General features: G+C 36.4%; 1 non-coding gene across 1 annotated transcript; it reads left to right on the top strand.

Moving 5' to 3' along the window:
- Trnae-uuc (transfer RNA glutamic acid (anticodon UUC)) lies at positions 1 to 72 on the top strand. Its single transcript has one exon. It is a non-coding gene; the product is annotated as a tRNA-Glu (tRNA).
- Positions 73 to 21,600: the final 21,528 nt, after the last annotated feature.

The raw sequence follows: 21,600 nt of genomic DNA, 5'->3' as shown, positions 1-21,600 counted from the left end.
TCCCAGATGGTCTAGGGGTCAGGATTCCTGGCTTTCACCCAGGCGGCCCGGGTTCGATTCCCGGTCTGGGAACACATTTTTAGATTTGAACTTTAATTTAATAACCAAATTTAGGAGAATGAGCAAAAAAACAGATGATATTTTGTATTTTTACTTTATGACAAAACCTGAATGGACGTTAAAAAGTGTGCAAACACAACGATTAAGTTGGCAGAATTAATACAGACAATTTTTCCATAGGAGAGCCGAGAGGTGGGACTTCATGTTTTCTCACCCTCACACAAAATTCCGTAAAGTATAAAAATCTAATTGGAACGGATCAGAGATAAATTAATTATGACATCATAATATGCCTTATGTTGTCATGTTACATACATTGACTATATTTAAATTGTGTAAAATATGAAATTTCAGTTACAGGCAATATCCGCTAATAACAAATATATTTTATAGTAAGTTGAATTTAAAAACACTTCAAGAAATCCAAGGATGTAATAAATCGTCATGACATAAGATAACCGACGTCATAACAACCATTTACAACATGCTGATGGATAAAACATTACTAATTATCATTCCACGTTTCGTAACAAACAGGTCTACGATGGAAAAAAGATCCGAAAATAGTAATAAAGTCCTAGGATATAGTTGTTGTATATATATATAAGTTAGTACCGGTATATATAGCCATGTACCGGTATTTTATCATCTTTTATTCAAGAAATAGAAGCCTTATTTATGGCGAAAAATGTTCAATTAGTTTATATGCCAGTTTGAAATTATTTTAACCATAAAATTTCTAGAACAAGCCTTCAAAATTCAAAAACGAATAAACGATTCAAAAACTAGATAGCGATCGGAGACCGCCGACTTAACGCTCGTCCGCCTTCGCTATTACTCACCGCGTGTCCCATCACTAATTTAATAATAAGTCGCTAATCATACGACATAAGTTATCCAAAATCAATGCGCTATTGGTCCGATATATGATGAATGCACATGCAAAATTTGGAGCAGATTCAACCTCGCTTTCGTGAGATATCGCGTAACATACGGAGGTGTCTAACAGACAGACAGACAGACGAATACCTACCAACATACTTACCGATCGAGATCGATAAGTAATGAACGAGAATATCGGTCGGAGACCGAAGACTTATCGATCGAGACTGCGGTTTCGATTCATGACTCTATAGTGACACCGCGTGTACCATCACTAATCAATTATTAACTCGCTAATTATACGACATAATTCATCCAAAATCAATAGGCTTCTGGTCCGGGATATGATGAATGCACATGCAAAATTGGAGCAGATTCAAACACGCTTTCGTGAGAAATCGCGTGCATCTAACAGACAGACAAACAGACAGACAGACAAATACCTATCAACATACTTACCGATATAAAGATCGATAAGTAATAACAATTCGAATCAACGCCGAGACTTGAGCCCACCATGCCTATTGGTAAATACGGTTTCATTACATTTGAACCCGTAATGTGAACCCACGACAATTGCACCCGTATACTAATACACCTATGGAAATTTATTTTTACGGATATTTGAACCCATACTATTTCTAACCCATGGATTTTAGCACCCTCATATAGATTGAAGGAGGATATACGGGTGCAAATATATGGGTTCAAATGTACGGTCACCGGTAAATACGACTCTGAAGGGTTTGACTATAATACCAACAGTATAGTACAGGGGTGGGCAACCCCTGGCACGCGTGCCACATTTGGCACGCGAGCCCATTTATTCGGCACGCGAGCGAGGCCTCGGAAACGATATCAGTCTTCTACAGATAAAAAGTTTCAAGACTGAATTATCTGATGAAACTAGGTGTTCGTTTATTCAATATCGTTTGTCAACAATCCGTTATTTATTTAAACGTTTTGTCCTTTCATGACATATGGCTACAAAGAAATATATTATGACGTAACAACTGAGTGTGCTCTCGTCGAGAAGTGCGCAGCATCCATTTGGCTATATTCTTACGTATAGTTCGTCTGTGCCATCCTTTTTTATTCGTTTTGCTTGATTTATGAGGTTGTGCATCATGTTGGTTAGAAATGCTTGCTAACTTACTGTTATAAATTGATTTCGGAAGAAATACAAGCGAATAGGGAAGGGAATACAAGTGCAGAAAACTAACTATTGCGTGAGGATGCAATTCCCGAAAATTTTTCGTGTCTCAAAAACTTTGCAATGGCATTACTCTCCATGCTTTCATATACATATATTTGTGAATCTCTGTTCTCAGTTATGTAATTTATTAATTCTCGTAACAGGAGTAGCCGAAAGATGAAACCAGTAGTTCGCGTATTTCTTTGAAAGATACAAAATATAAACTCAGCGTGAAATCTCTATCAGCGGTAATGCAGCAGCAGAAGTCTCACTGATAGAAAATGATATAAAAGTAATCAAATCTATTAATCAGACACATATTTACCTGAATAGTTAACCTGTCTGTACATGTTTAAAAGGTTTATTATTATGTATTTTTGCTTTGGAAGTAGCAAAGCATTGTTTTTAATTTTGGTCGGCACGCGGAAGAATTTTGTCGTTAAATATCGTCGATTATGGCACGCGAGCCGAAAAAGGTTGCCCACCCCTGGTATAGTACCTTAGGTATTTCTCTGATTGAACGCGATTGAACCAAAAGCAAATTGGGTATTGGACACGTCAGTGTACATAACGATCGTTTCAATATTATGTTGTTGTTCTTGTTAGTATTCTTCTCTTTCGCCATGATGAAATCGCTGTTCTCTTCGAATACTGGACCAATTGTTTTGAAATTTTCAGTGGTTAAAGATTGAGCCAGTAGGCTATTACTTCTATACTTATTTCAAAAACTTCTGTTGACTTCAAGAGATTCGTTTATTATGTGTCAGAATAAAAAATAGCGACACCTTGTGACGTGTCCATATATTTGAGCACAGCTCTCGTTTTCAACTGCCATGCCCGTACAATCCTTGAACTCAACGGTATTTATCCCATCTTAATGAAACCACCACAGTAGTTCTATTGATAATTTGAAAAAATTAACTTGTTCAAGAAACGTTTTTCACTAAATTAAGAACGAGATAGCGATCAGAGACCGCCGACTTATCGATCTAGCGGCATGTATTCTTCGCTCTGACTCAATAGCGACACCGCGTGCCCCATCACTAATTAATTAAGAACTCGCTAAAATAAGCTTCTGGTACGAGATATGATGAATGCACATGCAAAATTTGGAGCAGTTTCAACCTCGTTTTCGTGGGATATCGCTTAACATACGAAAGTGTCTAACAGACAGACAAACAAACGAACAAACGAATACATATCAACATACTTACCGATCAAGATCGATAACTAATGAATTTAAAAAAACTGTCACAAATTTAATACTATCCAGATATCAGCAGTCACACACAGCGCAGCTAGATAAATAATAGAAAAACATATCAAAACGAATATTGTAAACACGACACACAACCCAAAAGAAGTTTACTTACATTTGAATTATTCTTTGTGAGATCAGCAAATCCCAATAATACGGACCTTGAAAATGGTTGGGACGGCTGACTAGCTTCGCCTTCACGAAACAGACATAAACATAGACTGGAATACAAGACAGTGGGGGATCAGTGCAAGAAGTAATTAACTAATTACAGCGTCTGTGAATATCTGAATACTACTGCAAGCTATGCCGCATCTGGCTGCAAATGTAGCCTACTGTTTTGTCCTTTATAACTAGTTTATCTGCCCTTCGTTCTCGACTGTCCTATTTTTTGAAAATGAAAGTACATAAAGACAACATTGAATAATCAATGATACTTTTTGTGTAGTTCTTTTGCACTCACAATCACAGATGGTCATCTCTGCGTAGGACTATGAATGGTTCTGGCAATTTTGTGCGTACTGTGTAAGATAAAGTTAGGTTTACAGTGATTCGAAGCATTATGACAGTGGTTCCCGAACTGGGGTAATTACCCCCGGGTAATTTGGCAATTCTTTGGGGGTAATCCGGATGTTCACTGTTTTAACAATTTTTCTTCGTATTTTTGACTAGTTTTGAAAAGCTAGGCACGCAATGCTCGCATCTAGACAGTTAGAGACATAATGACATTAACAATACTCCACTATACAGATAGATTGTAGGCTAATATGCTAAGCTATCGCAAGTTCAGCATCTTAAAGTCTGATCGGAAGATGCAGTAAGTGTATTATTGCCATTTTTGATCGAAAAAGGGTGATAACGATATGGCTACTGTATTTTTTATGAAAGTGGTAATTGAGCTTTTGGTGATACGATTTATAGGTAACAGTATGAAAAAGTTTGGGAACCACTGCATCATGCGATAAATTATTCAAGTCTGACCACTTTTGGACACAAAAATGTTCTACAGTTCGTTTTGATATTATGTCGTTGTTTGCTGTTAGTTAGACACACGCGATATCATACGAAAGCGATGTTGAATCTGCTCCAAATTTTGCTTGTGCATTCATCATATCTCGGACCAGAAGCCTATCGGTTTGGGTGAATTATGTCGTATAATTAATTAGCGAGTTATCAATTGATTAGTGATGGGACGCGCGGTGTCGCTTTTGAGTCAGAGCGAAGAATACACGCCGCTAGATCGATAAGTCGGCGGTCTCTGATCGCTATCTCGTTTATTACGTTGGTCTTGTTGTTAGTATTTTTTTCTTATTGTTATGGCAAAATCGCTTTTCTCTTCGATTACTGGACCAATTGCTTCAAAATTTTCACTGATAATATATTGTACTGATAGTATATTGTATTTCAAAAATTTCTGTGGGCTATAAGAAATTCGTTTTTTTTGTGCGTGACGTCATTAAAATTGAAAATTATACTCCTTTTGGCGGTTCCGCGATCGCGTTAGTCGTGAACACTGCTGTTGTGCCGGTAGTGACTAGTGATTGCATAACCGTTTTAATTTTAAAATATTCTGCATTTTATTAGCAAACCATATACCAGTAAGCTCGTCATAGTAGTGCAAAGAACATTACGATCTGGTCTACTCTAAACTAAACTACCATGTAAAATGCAAGTTAAATCGGCATTCCCGAAGTATTTGAATCAAGGCGGCTGACACCGGAACGTAAGATGCGTCCCAGGTTAAGGTATGTAAAACACAAAACATATTTGAGAAAGTAGCGTAACCTGACTGACCCATGGTGCATGATTGCCACCAGGTAAACTCATGTTGATAATAAATGAAGCACAACCGGTGTTAGCAAAACGGCAAATTACATCGTTTTGCTAACACCGGTTGTGCTTCATTTATTATCAACCTGACTGACTCATTCTGGCTCTATTACAACTCATTCGTTCGAAAAATATAAAAGGCGCTTCCGTAGGATGTGCACCAAGATGGTGGCCACCGGAACGTAGTGTAGGATTCAATACAATTGCTCACGCAAATGTTTGTATACCTTTATTCTAGTTCTAGACAGGTGTTGGACGAAACAGTGGATGAACACCGCTGGTTCTCAAAGTAGATTTTTCATAGGCTTATATACACTTGGTGAACGGTAATTTCTGCCCTACGGGATAACTTGACATGGATCCGTTTATAAAAGATTTTTAATATTAATATTTGTTATGTAATTTATATGGAAGTCATAGACCGAATTATATTATTAAAATCATTGTCCGGGAACAATTAAAAACTAGAATTTCAAACTAATATTGGTTGAGGGAATTACAAGTTGTTTATCACTGTCGCCCTTGTTACGATCAGGGTAATTAATATATTATGCCGAAATACTTTTTCAAATTAGAAGATGTTTTGGGCTAATTTCAAGGTTCCCGGACTTGTAAAAAACTGTTGTCTAATTAACTACTGTTCCCTATAGCAGTATGTGTATCAGGTTAGGGTTAGGCCATAATTTCAGGTTCAAATACTACGGGAGTCACTTTGCTAGTCCCCAAACTCGTAATAGAACTGGAAATACGGAAAATTGGAATAAAATTATGGCTCAATCCTAACCTGGCACACATACTATGTTCAGGTGTCCGCCATCTTGGTGCACATTCTACGGGAGCGCCTCTTAAATTTTTCAAACGAAGAAGTTGTAATAGAGCCAGAATGAATCAGTCAAGTTACGCTACTTTCTCAAATATGTTTTGTGTTTCACATATAGATAACTGATGAACTATATTTTGGGCATAATGATTGTACACTACACAGGACTGTGCAATTCAAACATTAGTTGCAACAGGTTAAATTTTGTGTACTCCCGAAATATGTGAACCAGGATGACGGACACCGGAACGTAGTATGTGTGCCAGGTTAGGGATAGGACATGGTTTTATTCCAATTTTTCTTATATTAGTTCTGTTACGAGTTCGGGGACTAGCCTAGTGACTCCCGTAATATTTGTACCTGGAATCATGGTCTAACCCCAACGTGGTACACCTACTACGTTCCGGTCTCCGCCATCTTGGTTCACATACTTCGGGAGTACCAAAGTTTGTTCCCTGCTGTGGACTAATTACATTATCGAACGTTAAAACTGTGTTTTGGTGTCATAATGTGGTACCAACTTATCCTGCTTTGCTTTAATATGGTTTCTATCTTTCTAAAAATAGAATTTGGATCTCGAACGCGTTAGAAAAATATTGTTATGTGTGAGTGCCGTCACGCTCTCAGCCGCGTCATATGCCACCAGAAATCACAACTCCAGTACTCGTAACATTTCTTGTTATTTGACGACACACTCATATAAATAAAAAAAGTAACATTCACTAGAATTTTGTGAGCTTGAAGAAAATTCGAGATCAATTTTCTCTTGTTGGTGGCTTTGGCAGGTAAGAATCCATCGTTGGACAACATCACGAGATTCTAAACTTGACTTTATACTGGTTTACAAAGCATGGCCATACCTACTCAAACACTGGTGCAAATTCACTATTTTATGAACAGCAACATAATTATTCGACTGTAGTTCTAAGTCTGCATGTCAAGTGAAGTCTCGAAGCTTATAGGCACGTGCGAGCACTTTTGTAATTATATTCTCCATTGCCTATCCATGACCAAAGATAACCTACAATCAAAATGACTTGTAAACGCCACTGGTATTTGCTACTGTTTTGAATTAGGTGGTATATATTTGATTGAGAGTAAAATTATGATTACTAGTTGAGCGTCTGCACGAACATTTGCTGGATCGAGTGTGCATAGCCTCCGTCACTATAACGCAAAATTGAGAACAAATTAGTAATAATTGGGCCAGGGTTATTATATTGGAGAAAAATTAGTAATTAACTGGTCAGGGTTAGGAGTTATTTAAAAATTTGAATTTCCAACACAATCTGCATTCCTATAACTCAAACTAGATAATTACTATTTTTTTATTTTGAGCGGTGGAGGGGACTTTCTGAAAAAGATTGAAACTGTGACCAACGAGCGGTTACGTGATCCTGGCGAGAAATCAAAGTCGAAAGTTAGCATTTTTACACGATTTGTAGCGGGCTCGTATTTTAGAATCGATTAGATTAGAAAATTTTTAGAGTCGAGTCAAAAGTTAAAGTTCTAAAAATTAGGAATGTTGTGCGCCATAAAAAGGATTCAAAAAACTCACAGATGCCAAGAGTATTCGGAGTAGTACACATTTTGTTAGTCAAAATCCGTTGTCGATCTGAGATAAATTATACGAAATCGCTCATAAAATAAAATAGCCTACGGTGTTTTTTGTCGGGTGTTTGTACAAAGATCCCATTTGATGATTTATTTTGCTTATCCATGGTTAGTTTTTCTATCTCGCTTATATCAGGAAGTTGCCGCAAATCCATTCTTGGAATACCGCGAAAGTCAGGGAACCTGTTCTTGGCCACCAGGTACAAATTTTGTTTAAAAAGATTGAGTTGTTGTGAGTGAGGTTATAGTTGGTAATTGGATAAAAAAAAGATAAATGACTCTTGACCCGTTAGATTTTCTAAAATGAGTGAGTTGAGTCTATTGTTAGTGAGTTAGAAATAAGGGTACTCCTGTAGTATGCGAACCAATAGGGCCGTCAACGGAACATAGTATGTTTACCAGGTTAGGGTTAGGCCATAATTTCATTCCAATTTTCCTTATTTTAGTTCTATTACGAGTTCGGGGACTAGCCAAGTGACTCCCGTAGTATTTGTACCTGAAATTATGGCCTAACCCTGACCTGGTAAAGATACTACGTTCCGGTGTCCGCCATCTTGGTTCGCATACAACAGGAGTAACCCGTTTTGACTAGGCTTGCACGTAATTTACAGATTTACGGAATTACGGACTTATTTCGAGTTACGGAAGGGAAGTTACGAATTACGTAAAGTCGTAATTATTGGTCGAGCGCTTTCGCGATTGAAACGAGCTCTCTTCAAAGCAGTCAATTCCGTCGATTGCAAAAAGTGAAAGTTCAAAAAGTAGAAGAAGTTAGAGCTTCGGTATTTGCAGCCGTTTTTCTCACTTTTCTCTCTCTTGCCAATACGTCACCGTGATAATTAATGTCGCGCTTATCAAACAGCAATATGACGACGGAAGAGAAATTGCGTAATGAACCAACGCAACTTCGTCTTTCTCGGCATCGGGAAAGCGATTGAGACGGCAGAGAAACAACAATATGACGGGATTTCCCGCGATCCGGTAAAAATTAGCAATATGACGACGGAAGAGAAATTGCGTAATGAACCAACGCAACTTCGTCTTTCTCGGCATCGGTAAAGCGATTGAGACGGTAGAGAAACAACAATATGACGGGATTTCCCGCGATCCGGTAAAAATCCTTTGCGGACCGTTGACGGTCCGCGGACCGGCGGTTGGGAACCACCGTTTTAGAATACTTAAATCGAATCCAGAATCCTATTCTATTTTTATAGTTACCCTTATTTAAATAGTGGGATTTCTCCACCACAGTGTATGATTGAAATTAAAAAAAAAGCTAAATTGTAGCCTAAATGTTTAATGTATAACTATCTTTGTGCAGTATTTAATTGAAAATGTCCCGATCATTGGAATATATTTAACCAAGGCAACGAGATTTAAGAATTTCGACGATCGTTTTTTTTTGTTTTTAACAGATCAATATTCTCAATTTAACTACTATCAAATATCAAGTATGAGCCAGTGTGTTTATTCTGTGCGAGAGCCGAGAACCATTTTCAATTACAAAACCTTGATGTTCTGTTACCGGTTTAATCATTTTATATCAGTCGCGGACTTGTCCTTGCTCAATATATTTTCCACAATGCCTCGCAATATTTCGGCCAAATATGATTAACTGTTTTTACCAAATGCGGCAACTTATTTTGATTCTTGAAAATCACCGACACTCGACCAAATTTGTGTCAATCTTGGCCGATAGGATCGTCGACTTGAGTTAGAAAAATAGGTTAATTTTTTCGTGAGTGCAAAACAAATGTCACAATATGCATTTTTTTACGATATAACTTTGTATTTTCGGAAAAGCCATATATATCATATAAGTACGGTATTTAAATTATGCGCAAATAATTAAAATTTGATCTGAATTTGTTGCAAATAATGTTACAACATTTGGGCCGCGAAATGATTTTATGTAAAATGAAGCATGGTTATCGGAATAACGTCAATAAGTCGGCATCAATAATTATTATAAAATGCTGACTAGGTAGTAAAGTCGAATAATGTTAAAAACGGTGCAATAACAAGTCTTCGTCGCGAGGCAAGCTCAAGTATAATCAAACGAGAGAATACGCTCGTCGTGGCATTGATAAATTGGAAACCCGACATTTTTTTTAATACGATTTTAAAAAAGTCAACTATCGTTTCATAAATATCCGTATACCAGTGTCGGTAATGATAAAATTGATCGCATAAAATTGGGACGGTTAATTTGCGAAGGTGATAAAGGAAATCAAAGCTAGCACAAAAGATAAAAATCAGAATAAAATTAATTTGAATTCACTCTTGTCTTAACATCTGTCGCCGGCGTGTAGTACTGCCAGGAATATGAAAACCCAAACTCGATGTCCCAATCGAAAATGAAGTGGATTCAATTGGTTGTTATGATAGGTTTAAATGTGTGAAAAAATATCGCAATTACGGGGTCATTACGTAATCGATTTGGCCGTAATTACGGAATTGATTTTTGTCAATTACGTGCAAGCCTAGTTTTGACCCGTCAGATTCTCTAAAATGAGAGTTGTTGTGAGTAAGTCTATTTTTAGTGAGTAAGATAACAAAATGAACCCGTTCTTAAAATTTCGAATTTTAATTGCATGTATGGACATATAGAGTGATATATAGTCATAGTCAAGCTAGAAAAATGAAATTAAAAATTAAATGCTATTTACAGTCTGTTAAAAAAGTAACGTAAAATTAACAAAAGTTAAGATGAAATTCTACTTAAAACAATTAACGGCTGACATCTTTTAAGAGTTTTGAATTACGGTGAAATGTCACTTGAACATTTCACGACGTGTTAATGACTTCCGTTTTTGCAGATCACGGTCTCTCGTGACCAAAACACGACCGAAACGCCCCATTTAAAAATAAAGTCAGCAATAGAGAAGCCCGACACGACCCGAACTTAATGATTGACATTTCAGACCCGACCCGACCCGAAATTCGGGTCTGGTCGGGCTCGGGATTCAGATCTTATCTCTAATTCTGATAGGCCAGCTCACAGGCTGTTACAACCACCGCCATAGTCGTTGTGATTCGGGTTCAGAAAAGGGACATTGCGATACATTAATATCAGAAACAATAGCTGGCTTTGAAAAATAAAATTCGTTTTACAGATTGTTTTATGATACTAGTAAAACGGTATTGACTTACCGATATTACGGGACATAATGGGGAAATAAACACTTGCTAACACCATACAAGGGGTGCGGATGTGATTGTTAATAATTACGAGCGCGGTCCGCCCACTTTGTAAAGGTTATGTCGAATTATGCAACGAATGTATTATTACTGCATTGTCATAGTTGAAACTTTATTTATATATTGGGTATTTTGAAAAAACAACACCATCGCCACCGCCACCGCAAATTAGTATTTATCCAGTTGGGGTTAGAGTGAGGGCTAGGAATGCAGATTGCGCTGGAAAGACAAATTTTCAAATCTTCCCTTAAAATCTTATTTTAAAACACGACTGAGGTGTTTTCTAAATTTTTAACCGTATTTTGATGTATTAACGCAATGTTTCCCACCAGTGTGTTTCACTGGCTGTTAGCACAGCTGGTCAATAGTGATTAATTTGTAACTTATTAAAATGTGATCTGTGTCCCACTGACCATCAGCACTGGTATATACCCAAAAAAAAGCGCCACACTCAAAATAAAAAAAAATTAGAATGAGGGCTAGAAATGCAGGATAATTACTATTTTGTCATTTCAAAACGTATGTTTCCCTGGCTGTTAGCCCAGCTGGCCAATAGTGATAAAACGATGTGTAACATATTTTAAAATGTGTTGTATATTCGACTGACCATCAGCACTGGTATATACGCCAAAAAAAACGCCACAGTCAAAATAAAAAATTAGAATGAGGGCTAGGAATGCAGGATAATTACTATTTTAAAACGTATGTTTCCCTGGCTGTTAGCACAGCTGGCCAATAGTGATAAAACGATGTGTAACATATTTTAAAATGTGTTGTATATTCGACTGACCATCAGCACTGGTATATACGCCAAAAAAAACGCCACAGTCAAAATAAAAAATTAGAATGAGGGCTAGGAATGCAGGATAATTACTATTTTGTTATTTTAAAACGCATGTTTCCCTGGCTGTTAGCACAGCTGGCCAATAGTGATTAATTTATAACTTATTGAAATGTGTTGTATATTCGACTGACCATCAGCACTGGTATATATATACGCCAAAAAAACGCCACAGTCAAAATAATAAAAAAATTGGAATGAGGGCTAGGAATGCAGGATAATTACTATTTTGTCATTTTAAAACGTATGTTTCCCTGGCTGTTAGCACAGCTGGCCAATAGTGATAAAACGATGTGTAACATATTTTAAAATGTGTTGTATATTCGACTGACCATCAGCACTGGTATATACGCCAAAAAAAACGCCACAGTCAAAATAATGAAATAATTGGAATGAGGGCTAGGAATGCAGGATAATTACTATTTTGTCATTTTAAAACGTATGTTTCCCTGGCTGTTAGCACAGCTGGCCAATAGTGATAAAACGATTTGTAACATATTTTAAAATGTGTTGTATATTCGACTGACCATCTACACTGGTCTACACGCCACTTTGTGGACATTCAAATACAATGATTTAATATCAATTTGGTTTCTACGAGACTAACTACTTATCCGTCTTCTATGCTTTTGCGTCGGTGAATTCGTATGCATATAATGCAAGGATGCTGTAGCAAGAGTAAAGATAACTATCCTGAGTAATTCAATAAGTAGCCTAGTCTTGCTGCACACTAACGCAAATATATTTCAACTGCTGAACTATGTATGTCTGAGGAAGTTCAAATTCAACTGTTGAATTACGTATGACCGAGGAAGTCTAACCTCGGTCAGACGAAACGTTACAGAAGTACATTTGTGTTAGATGCAGCAAGACTCTTTAATCACTCAGGACAATAATTTAAGTTAGGAATTGGTTTAGTGTGTGCAATTTTTCTGCAATAAAATGATGTGAAGTTTTTTTCTCCCCACATTTGAAATGCTATTTTGTGAAGTGCTTTCATTTTTTCTTCTAATAAAAAAAGTTAGGAATTACCAAAATAAGGGGCACCAAGAGAAAGTAGGGAAATCACATGGATTTTTCTGATATATTCCTCCGTTCTGTATTTGGGGAGTTTCGTTGGGAATTCTTTCCGGTCGGGAAACGCTGTTAACGCATCGTGCCTATACTGTAATAGTAGTAATTCACTGTATATACCGTATTTTAGAGAACCTAAGGCGCATCGGATTATAATTCTCTCATTAAATTGCTTGGATTGGATTTTTATTCATACATTTGGCGCATCGGACTATAAGTAGGGCTGGGCATTTTCGAATACTTGATGATTTCAGTATTGAACCGAATATTTTTTTCGAATCGAATCGAATCTAGAATACTTGGGATATATATATTTAATTGTATGCGACTTTTTTATTGTAATTGGTCATGTCAACAAATGAATTACTAAAAACATAAAATACAGTATTCAAACAGATTGCTGAGCGTTCACACACAATAAGAAAGACGTTTTATCAATAACTCACTACAGAAAATAGTCACGTGTCAGAATTGCGTTGAAAAAATATGATTTCAATAAAATAAATTGAGGAATTCACCTCGACCATTGGCGGAAAGAAAAAAACAAGATGGCGGCGATTCGAAATTTTGCTCTGAACCGAGTCGAATAATTTACTATTCGATTCGAATATTCGATTCGAAATGCCCAGCCCTAGCTATAAGACGGTTCCTAAAGCAATACCGCTACTGATTTTGATTATAGGCAATAAAGCATGAACATTATCTGATACATACATTAGGAGTATCGGGTTGTAATTTTAAGAAAAAAAGATTTAATGTGCGTCTTACGATTAGGGTTGGGCATTTCGAATCAAATAGTAAATTATTCGACTCGGTACAGAGCAAAATTTTGAATCGCCGCCATCTTGTTTTTTTCCCTTTCCGCCAATGGTCGAGGTGCATTTCTCAATTTATTTTTATTGAAGCCATATTTTTACAAAGCAATTCAGACATATTACTATTTTAGTGAGTTATTGATAAAACATGTTTCTTATAGTATGTGAACGCTCAGCAATCTGTCTGAATGATGTATTCTATGTTTTCAGTAATTCATTTGTTGACAAGACCAATTACAATAAAAAAGTCGCATACAATCAAATATCTCCCAACGTCTCAAGTATTCGAGATTAGATTCCTTTTAAAAAAAATTCGAGTCGATTCTGAAATTATCATTATTCGAAAATGCACGGCCCTATTTATGATTAGAGTTGGCCATTTTCGAATACCTGATGATTTCAGAATTAAATCGGATATTTTTTTCGAATCGAATCGAATACTCTGATGATGTCTAATCGCACGTGACTCTTTCATTATGATGGTTGTTCCAGACACATGAATTACTGAAACATCGAATATATCACTCAGACAATTCGATGAGTGTTCACACACAATAATGGGTGCTCCCGTAGTATGTGTACCAAGATGACGCACAACCTGAACATAATATGTGTACCAGGTTAGGTTGATGTAGTGCGCCATCTTGGTGCAAATACTACGGAAGCGCCCAATAATAACCATGTTTCTTCAATAACTCACTAAGAAGATAAGCGTCACATGTCAGAATTGCATTTCAAAAATATGGCTTCACAAAAAGATTGAGGGATTTACCGCGATACACTATGGCGGCTAGGGTTGGATTATCCGGATAGCGGTTAACCGGATAACCGGTTAACCAAGAGTTATTTTGCTATCTGATATCCGGATATTATTGTGATGGTTAACCGGATAATGGAGCAGTATAAATAATGCATATGCGCATTAGCGATTTTCATATTTTTTGTTGAGTGGCGACTGACATCTCCCAGAGCATATAATAACAACTTTTCCCCACTCTAATCTGCCTATATTTTAGCCATCCGTAGAATGCTGGAGTGAACTTCACTATTACATCACAAAACACGCAAAACAAATGTGAATATTGCGCTTATTAGAAGAGCTCATTTGCTTTATAAAGTTAGATTTGAACTGGAGGTACAGTTTAAGCAAGACTAACTTAAACGAATTCAGTTGAAAAGCATTGGTTGGGTGGGTGTGAGTTTGTTGCTTTTTCGTCGGGTGTGGCTTTTAGTTGTTGGCGTGTATTGAAGGAACGCATTTCATCATGATGTAAACCAGTTTGAATTTTGAGGACTTATTTTACAACACTTCCGATTCCATGTAATCTGTGTAGCATTTCAAAATTTTGAGTACACGACCAAATGTTATGTGCTTGCTTTTAACTTTGGTATATATGTTTTTTCAAATTTCCATGTATCAATCGAATCAATAGATATACTAGCCGAAATAAATCTATTCTAAACTAATTGAACTTGAAAGCTTAAAAATGGTCATCGTGAGTCTGCGACACCAAAATTTATGACGAGTCAAAATTTGAAGAAAATATGCTCTAGACCAGTGGTTCTCAAACTTTTTTAGTCTCAGAGCCGCATTTCAAACCTCAAAGCTGTGAAGAGCCGCACACAAGCAACGCAAGGTAAAATAACAACAAACCTTAAGCGCGTATTTAAAATACCAAGTCCTCGTAACAATAACACACCTAACAACTAGAGCTGGGCAAAATATTCGAATAATAAAATATTCGAATGGTACCACGTGACCTGCGCCGCTCTGCTTGGACACTGAACTCGAGGTCTCCAACTCAATCGTGAATTGTGCGAGATTTCTCTACGCCGCTCGCTATCAGAAAAAAAGACAAATTTGAAAAGTCGTTGTTTTTGCGTTATGGTGTTATCTTCTTATCTTCGCACTTAACGTATCGTTTCAATACATTATTTTGCAAAAAACGTATCGACCGTTCCGTAAATTTAGAAACGTCAAATCAGATTAGGTATTTAAAATAAATTTCCTAGATTTTAAACACCGCATGCTTAGTGACATATCATTAGCCATTTCGTGCGTTACCGAACTCAAAGATGATTGAAATTAAATGTTAAAATGACTTTTCGGTGTTTCATCGGTGTGAAAAAGGCAATTTTAGATCGTTAGAAAACTCTAGTTATGTAAATAGCATGGATTTAAAAATGACCAGAAGTTTTTCCAAAAGCTGGTATGAGTTACTTGTATGAAAAACACTCATTAAATTGTAACCAGATAAGAAATGCCATAAGCCTACTCCCTTTAAAGCACTTTGTATTAGCTCTTTAGTGATCCCTTCCATCCTTGGCCAAGTTATGTTTCGAATATGTAACATTGAACTCGACCATACATGGCCGCTGAGCCAAGAGTAAAACGTAAAATTAATCGTGAATTTCGTTGTGACAATGCACACTGACTCGTGCACGAGTTGTTGCGTCTATTATCATCGAAAATGATTACAATTGGTAAATTTCGATTGGGTTGGGCAATTGGGCAGTACTAATTAAGTCTTATAGCATGACATAATCAAAATCACTAAGTGAAGTGGTGAATTTGCAAATTCCGTAAAGAAAATTGAGCATTACTCAGTAAGTATTTTAGCTATAATAACCATCGGGGTGTTGTTTTGTTGAAAAAAGAAAAACTTAAAACTTTAGAGAATTAGGTATAATTAGCGTCTGACCCCCGATTAGGCACAATGGCCTAGGAATGCCTTTATTGCCAATTTATTTAATCGCTCTTTTAAAATCAACATTCAGGATTCACGCAATCGTAAATTTGCTAGGTTTATCTATCTAATACTAAAATAACACGAGGAAAGCACGAGAAACTCAAGTATCGTTTTAATAAATATCTGCATCTCGGTTACCGTTCACTTTAAACAGGCACGGTTAATTTACAAGCGTTGATAAGGAAGATCAAATCCAAGACAGGGAATAAAACTCAGAATAAAATTAATTTGGTTTAGAAAATCAGCCCTTAATGTATTCAACAGCTGTCGCTGATGTGAACGCAAGGGTATACTAGAAATATGAAACTTCGATATTCGGCGACCGCTTATTCTTGCAAAAAACGAGAAAGGGCGGGAATATAGAATACAAACTTTAGGATATCGCCGCCAAAACGATCGCGGTGACAAAGACAATCAGCGATTATGATGAAATCAACCATTAACCAATAAAAAAAAACGCTTTTTTGCCGACTTTTCAATGTTTCTATCAATTTCTAAATGGTGTATCGAACTCCGACGTTCTGGATCCCTGTTATGTATTAAAAAAATATTCAAGTTATTCGATTTCAAAAAAGATTAGATTTTGCCCAATCTAGACTAACAGCCATTTAATTTGGCTTCGATTTCTAATAAGTTTTTCAAAGCGGGTCGTAATCGCGGAGGATGCAAAGTGCAGTAACTGCTTGAGATGATCGCCAGATATTTCGGGACTATTTTCGATTACTGGAACAAAATTAAAATGCTCTAGGATTAAAATAATCATTGAGTTATTTGATTTATAAATAATATCCGGGAATGCGACAAACACTGAAAATCCACGGAAGCAAGCCAATGATTACAGCCATGTCTAAAATCTTGCCAAGTGAAAAGTGTACGAGTGTCTGAGAAACGCTTACTGTTGCGTCACTATTGCATCTTGTAGGTTAGTCAACGCTACGCAAATAAACACGGGAAATTCATTCGACTAACTAATAGACTTCAGCATTTTAATTTCGAGTCAATGATTAGTTTTTAATGAAAATTTTCTCTGAAAATAATTAATTTTTAAAGCATTAACGAGAGCCGCAGGAAAGGTTGTTGAGAGCCGCATGCGGCTCTCAAACCCTAGTTTGAGAATCACTGCTCTAGACACAAAAAGAAACTTTTAAGAAAATTAACAATAAAGTAGAAATAATATAAATCTTTACATAGGATTTGAATATGAGAAAATAACTTAGCAGTCGAGGGAAAGACAATTAGGACACAGTACTTAAAACAAAATTTCATTATATTATTCAGCTGTATTTCTGTACGATTACAGAGCTTAAATTTTTATTTATTGACACATGCAACATCAAAATGCAAAATCATTTTTATTCGAGCTAAATAATACATATGTACGTATTTACAATAGAACTGTGTGGTTTTTAGTCAATTCGCCGCAAAAATCTTGTGAAATCGGTTCTCTGAAATTAGCAGTAACTATCCGGTTAACCGGATAGTTAAAATACGAAATACCCGGATATATACGTTATCCGGATAGTATAAATTATAGGTATCCGAACTAACCCTAATGGCGGCGATTCGAAATTCTCGTCTGAACAGATTCGAATAATTTACTATTTGATTTAAAATGCCCGGTTCTAAGAAAAAAAAAACAAAAAAAATCGCCGCAAGAGCATTTAGCTGTAAAACAAGTATTTGTGATAAAAAAGTTAGGTTTTTGAAGTGCCTTTTTATTTAAAAAAGATTCCTTATTTAAGAGCATACCTAACCCTACAAAACTACCGTAGTTATCACTTGTTTTACAGCAAAATGCTCTTACGGAAATTTTTCATGCTACAAATACTTGTTTTACAGGAAAATGCTCTTGTGGCGATTTTTTATGTGGATAATTTTCCTATATGGCGAAATTTCCTGTGGCGAAATTTCTACGGCGACATTTCCTGCGACGAATTTTCTGGACACGGAATTGCCTAGCCCTACTTATGATCCGTAAAACGCGGTACAGGGTTCAGATATGATCCAACAAATCCCATTAGCATACAATACTGCTTGCCCGGTGCCTTATTTTGGGTATTCAGCAAATGAAGTATAACGTTTTACGGCCGCCATTAAATGTGAAATCCACTTTAGTAATAAATACATAAACATTTACGATTATTTTACAGTCAGCGCTCAAATTGGTTTGAACTTTAGACAGACATCATAAATTTTGCAGCCCAAGCTCTAAATAGACTATTTCAAAACTATATGAACCTTTTATCTATGTGATATATTGACAATAGCTAATGAGTGTGATGTAATGTTTGTAAATCAAAATTTTTTTTGGTTCTACCGGGACTCGAATTGAAAATATATTACGGTGACGTAAATATTTCGGTGACGACAGACTTATTCGGGATTTTGTAAACTGCTTGTCAAAGCGTATAAATACAAGCGAGGCAATGCTCAGATAATGGACGCCATCTTGTGCCTATTGTTCTCGGTAATCTAACACGGCGTCTTATGAGAAGTTCGCACACAATTATTGAAACATACCTATTATTTTTACTTATATTTTGAGTAGAAAAATTCTGAAGATCGCGTTTTGAAGGAGAATCTTAGCCGAACATGCTGATACCCTTTCATGTTTGCCAAATTACATTTATAGGGCATTAAATTGCTTTTGAAAACAAGTATACCGGTTCCGAGTTGCTTCCGAAGTGAGTTTGGCATTCTAATCGTCATAATTAACCATTTAACAATGGTGTTCCCTATGATGTCACAGATGAAAAGTTGTATTTATTCGCCGGAATTAATGGCCGACTTAATGGACGTTTCTATTTTCGGTTTAACATTTTTCGTCTGTCAAGCTCCATAATTCCTTACTGCTCAGCTCCAAGCTGTGCTAGAAGAACAAATGACATTGTAGGATTGTTGCGGAGAGATTTTACAGCGTCAAATTGGCGTATCACTATAAAATTTTCGAAAAAATGGTTCTACGTTGTGTTTGTGGTCAAATTTAACGCATTAGATAGTTTTTTTTTATTCCCAATTGCGTTATATATTTAGATAGCATGTAGCATAAAGTTCAAAATCCACCCTTTGGCTTCATTCTATCCCTTATAACAGCTGACTTATGGGATTCGGTACAACAACACGACGAAAATTCCCCATAAGATTTCATTGTTTCGCGTTTCCCAAATATGGCACAAGATGGAGTCCATGAACTTGTTAACATTAGGCAAGTTGGTTGCCGGCCGTTAGTCTGAGGAAGTTTGACCTTGGTGTTCAGACGAAACGTTACAGAAATACATTTGAATTAAATAGAATGCCAAAAAAGATTAATGAAACTACACCAAAAAAAAAGTAATATTTTCTCCCCGGAGCCGAAATTTGGAGTAATTCAAAGTTGCGAAACGCTGATTTAGGCTAATGGTCTACCTTTAGACGTTGCATTCAGAAGTAACCTTTGGCTTGAAGTTCATTTGATGATTGAACAGAAATGAATGACTTAAAATTCCCAATAGTTATTAAAATAAAAAAAATGCAAATTCACGACGCATTATGTCGTTTAATCGTGAATAGCTGAGTCATTACATCGTCATAATTATTTTAAAGATTTCAATCTTTTACCTCAAAAATTTGAATAATATTGATCATTTAAAATAACTAAATTTGCAACTTGCAACCATGACTTGCAAAATCATTTCATTTTGCAAAGTTCATTCAACTTATCATTGAAAGTGAAATTAATAATACTAGATAATTAAATTCTTGCATGTTCAGTAAATTTTTATTCAGACACCTACCAGCGATTATGACCAAGAAGTACCACTCAATATTTTTCAGGATCGTAGCCAAAAATTTTCAAGAGTGGGGATCTGAAATTTTTCATTGCCAAGTTAACAATCAGCGGGTCCGGCCGGTTTTCAATAGTCTCGGGTCTCTGAAATCAGTTTCAGTAGCTGAAATCAGCTACAAAAAATTGCTATTTACGATACAGAAAAATGCTTTTTTTTACCCTTCAAAAAAATTGTTTCTTACGGCCAATTGGGGCTGCTGAAATTACAACAATAGTTTTCATGGATATAATTTTCTCTGCAACAAATACCTATTGCATTACATCAGTAAAACGAACGTTTGTTAGCGACGCTAGTTATTTGTAAATAAACTGTTTTTCATTCATATTTTCATATTGAGTTTTGAAACTCCGGCCCAGTAACCAAGTCTATTATATGTAAGTGGCCGACTTGGAAAGTAATCGTTCATCTCCGTTCTAATGCGTGCAATTGCTCGATTAATTTATATGGATTTGACATTTGTGTCGCGAGATTTCCAAACGTAATTGGACGCTGCCAAGAACGTGATGATCTTTATGTTATGATAGAATATATGTTTAATCATTCAATATGTTGTCAGATTATTCGATTCGCTCGCTAAGAGCTCTATACCAGGGGTGGGCAAGGTTTTTGAACCAGGGGCCTGAAATTTTGCCCATTTAGACTGGCGGGCCATGTAAGTGTGACGTAAAAATTAGATTTTATACAGTGTTACTGAAGCAAAAGGAAAAACAACAAGCCTTGTGTCAAAACTAATTTAATCGCAATCTCAACAAATTCCTTGAGTTATTTTTAGCTAAAACATCAAACTTCGGTTTTAGTTTGGTTGTGGCAGCATCAGACGGGCCAGATTGAATTACCCAACGGGCCGGATTTGGCCCGCGGGCCGTAGTTTGCACATGCCAGATCCATACCCAGGATGCCGTAATAGCGATATATAGATGTCGATATTTCTTAATTGGTCTGAATTCAAACCCGCGATATTCAACTTAATTTCACCAACTGCGATTTTACTTAGAATATCCCTTTTTTTTGATATATTAATTTGCATTTATATGATTTTAATTTGTTAATAAAACGTGACGAGACTCAGCAGCGTGTGCGACTGTCGCAAAACACGGCTAAAAATCAGTGTTTCCTTTGTTCGTTTTACTGAGATGGGATTGTAAGTGACGCCCTTTAACCTGATGATCTTTGAAGGCGACAAATACGTTCCGACCGAGATGGCCGGCCTGTAGACTATGTAGCTGGCTGAATTCCTAAATTACTTCGTCTAAAATGATTGCCACTGACTTGCAATGTGTTAAATTTATTCCAAAATGAATAATCCAGTTTTTTTTAATTTGATACTTGAGTGACGAAAGATAAAATGTCAATGCGAACGGACGAATATGCTACAAAAATGACGTATAATACCGACCGTATCGTATATTCTAATGCCGAATACCGTATACCGT

This window comes from Styela clava, chromosome 7 (assembly GCF_964204865.1).
Source record: "Styela clava chromosome 7, kaStyClav1.hap1.2, whole genome shotgun sequence".
NCBI lineage: Eukaryota > Metazoa > Chordata > Ascidiacea > Stolidobranchia > Styelidae > Styela > Styela clava.
Note: the sequence above shows the minus strand (reverse complement) of the source record. Positions and strands in the feature narration are given on the sequence as shown.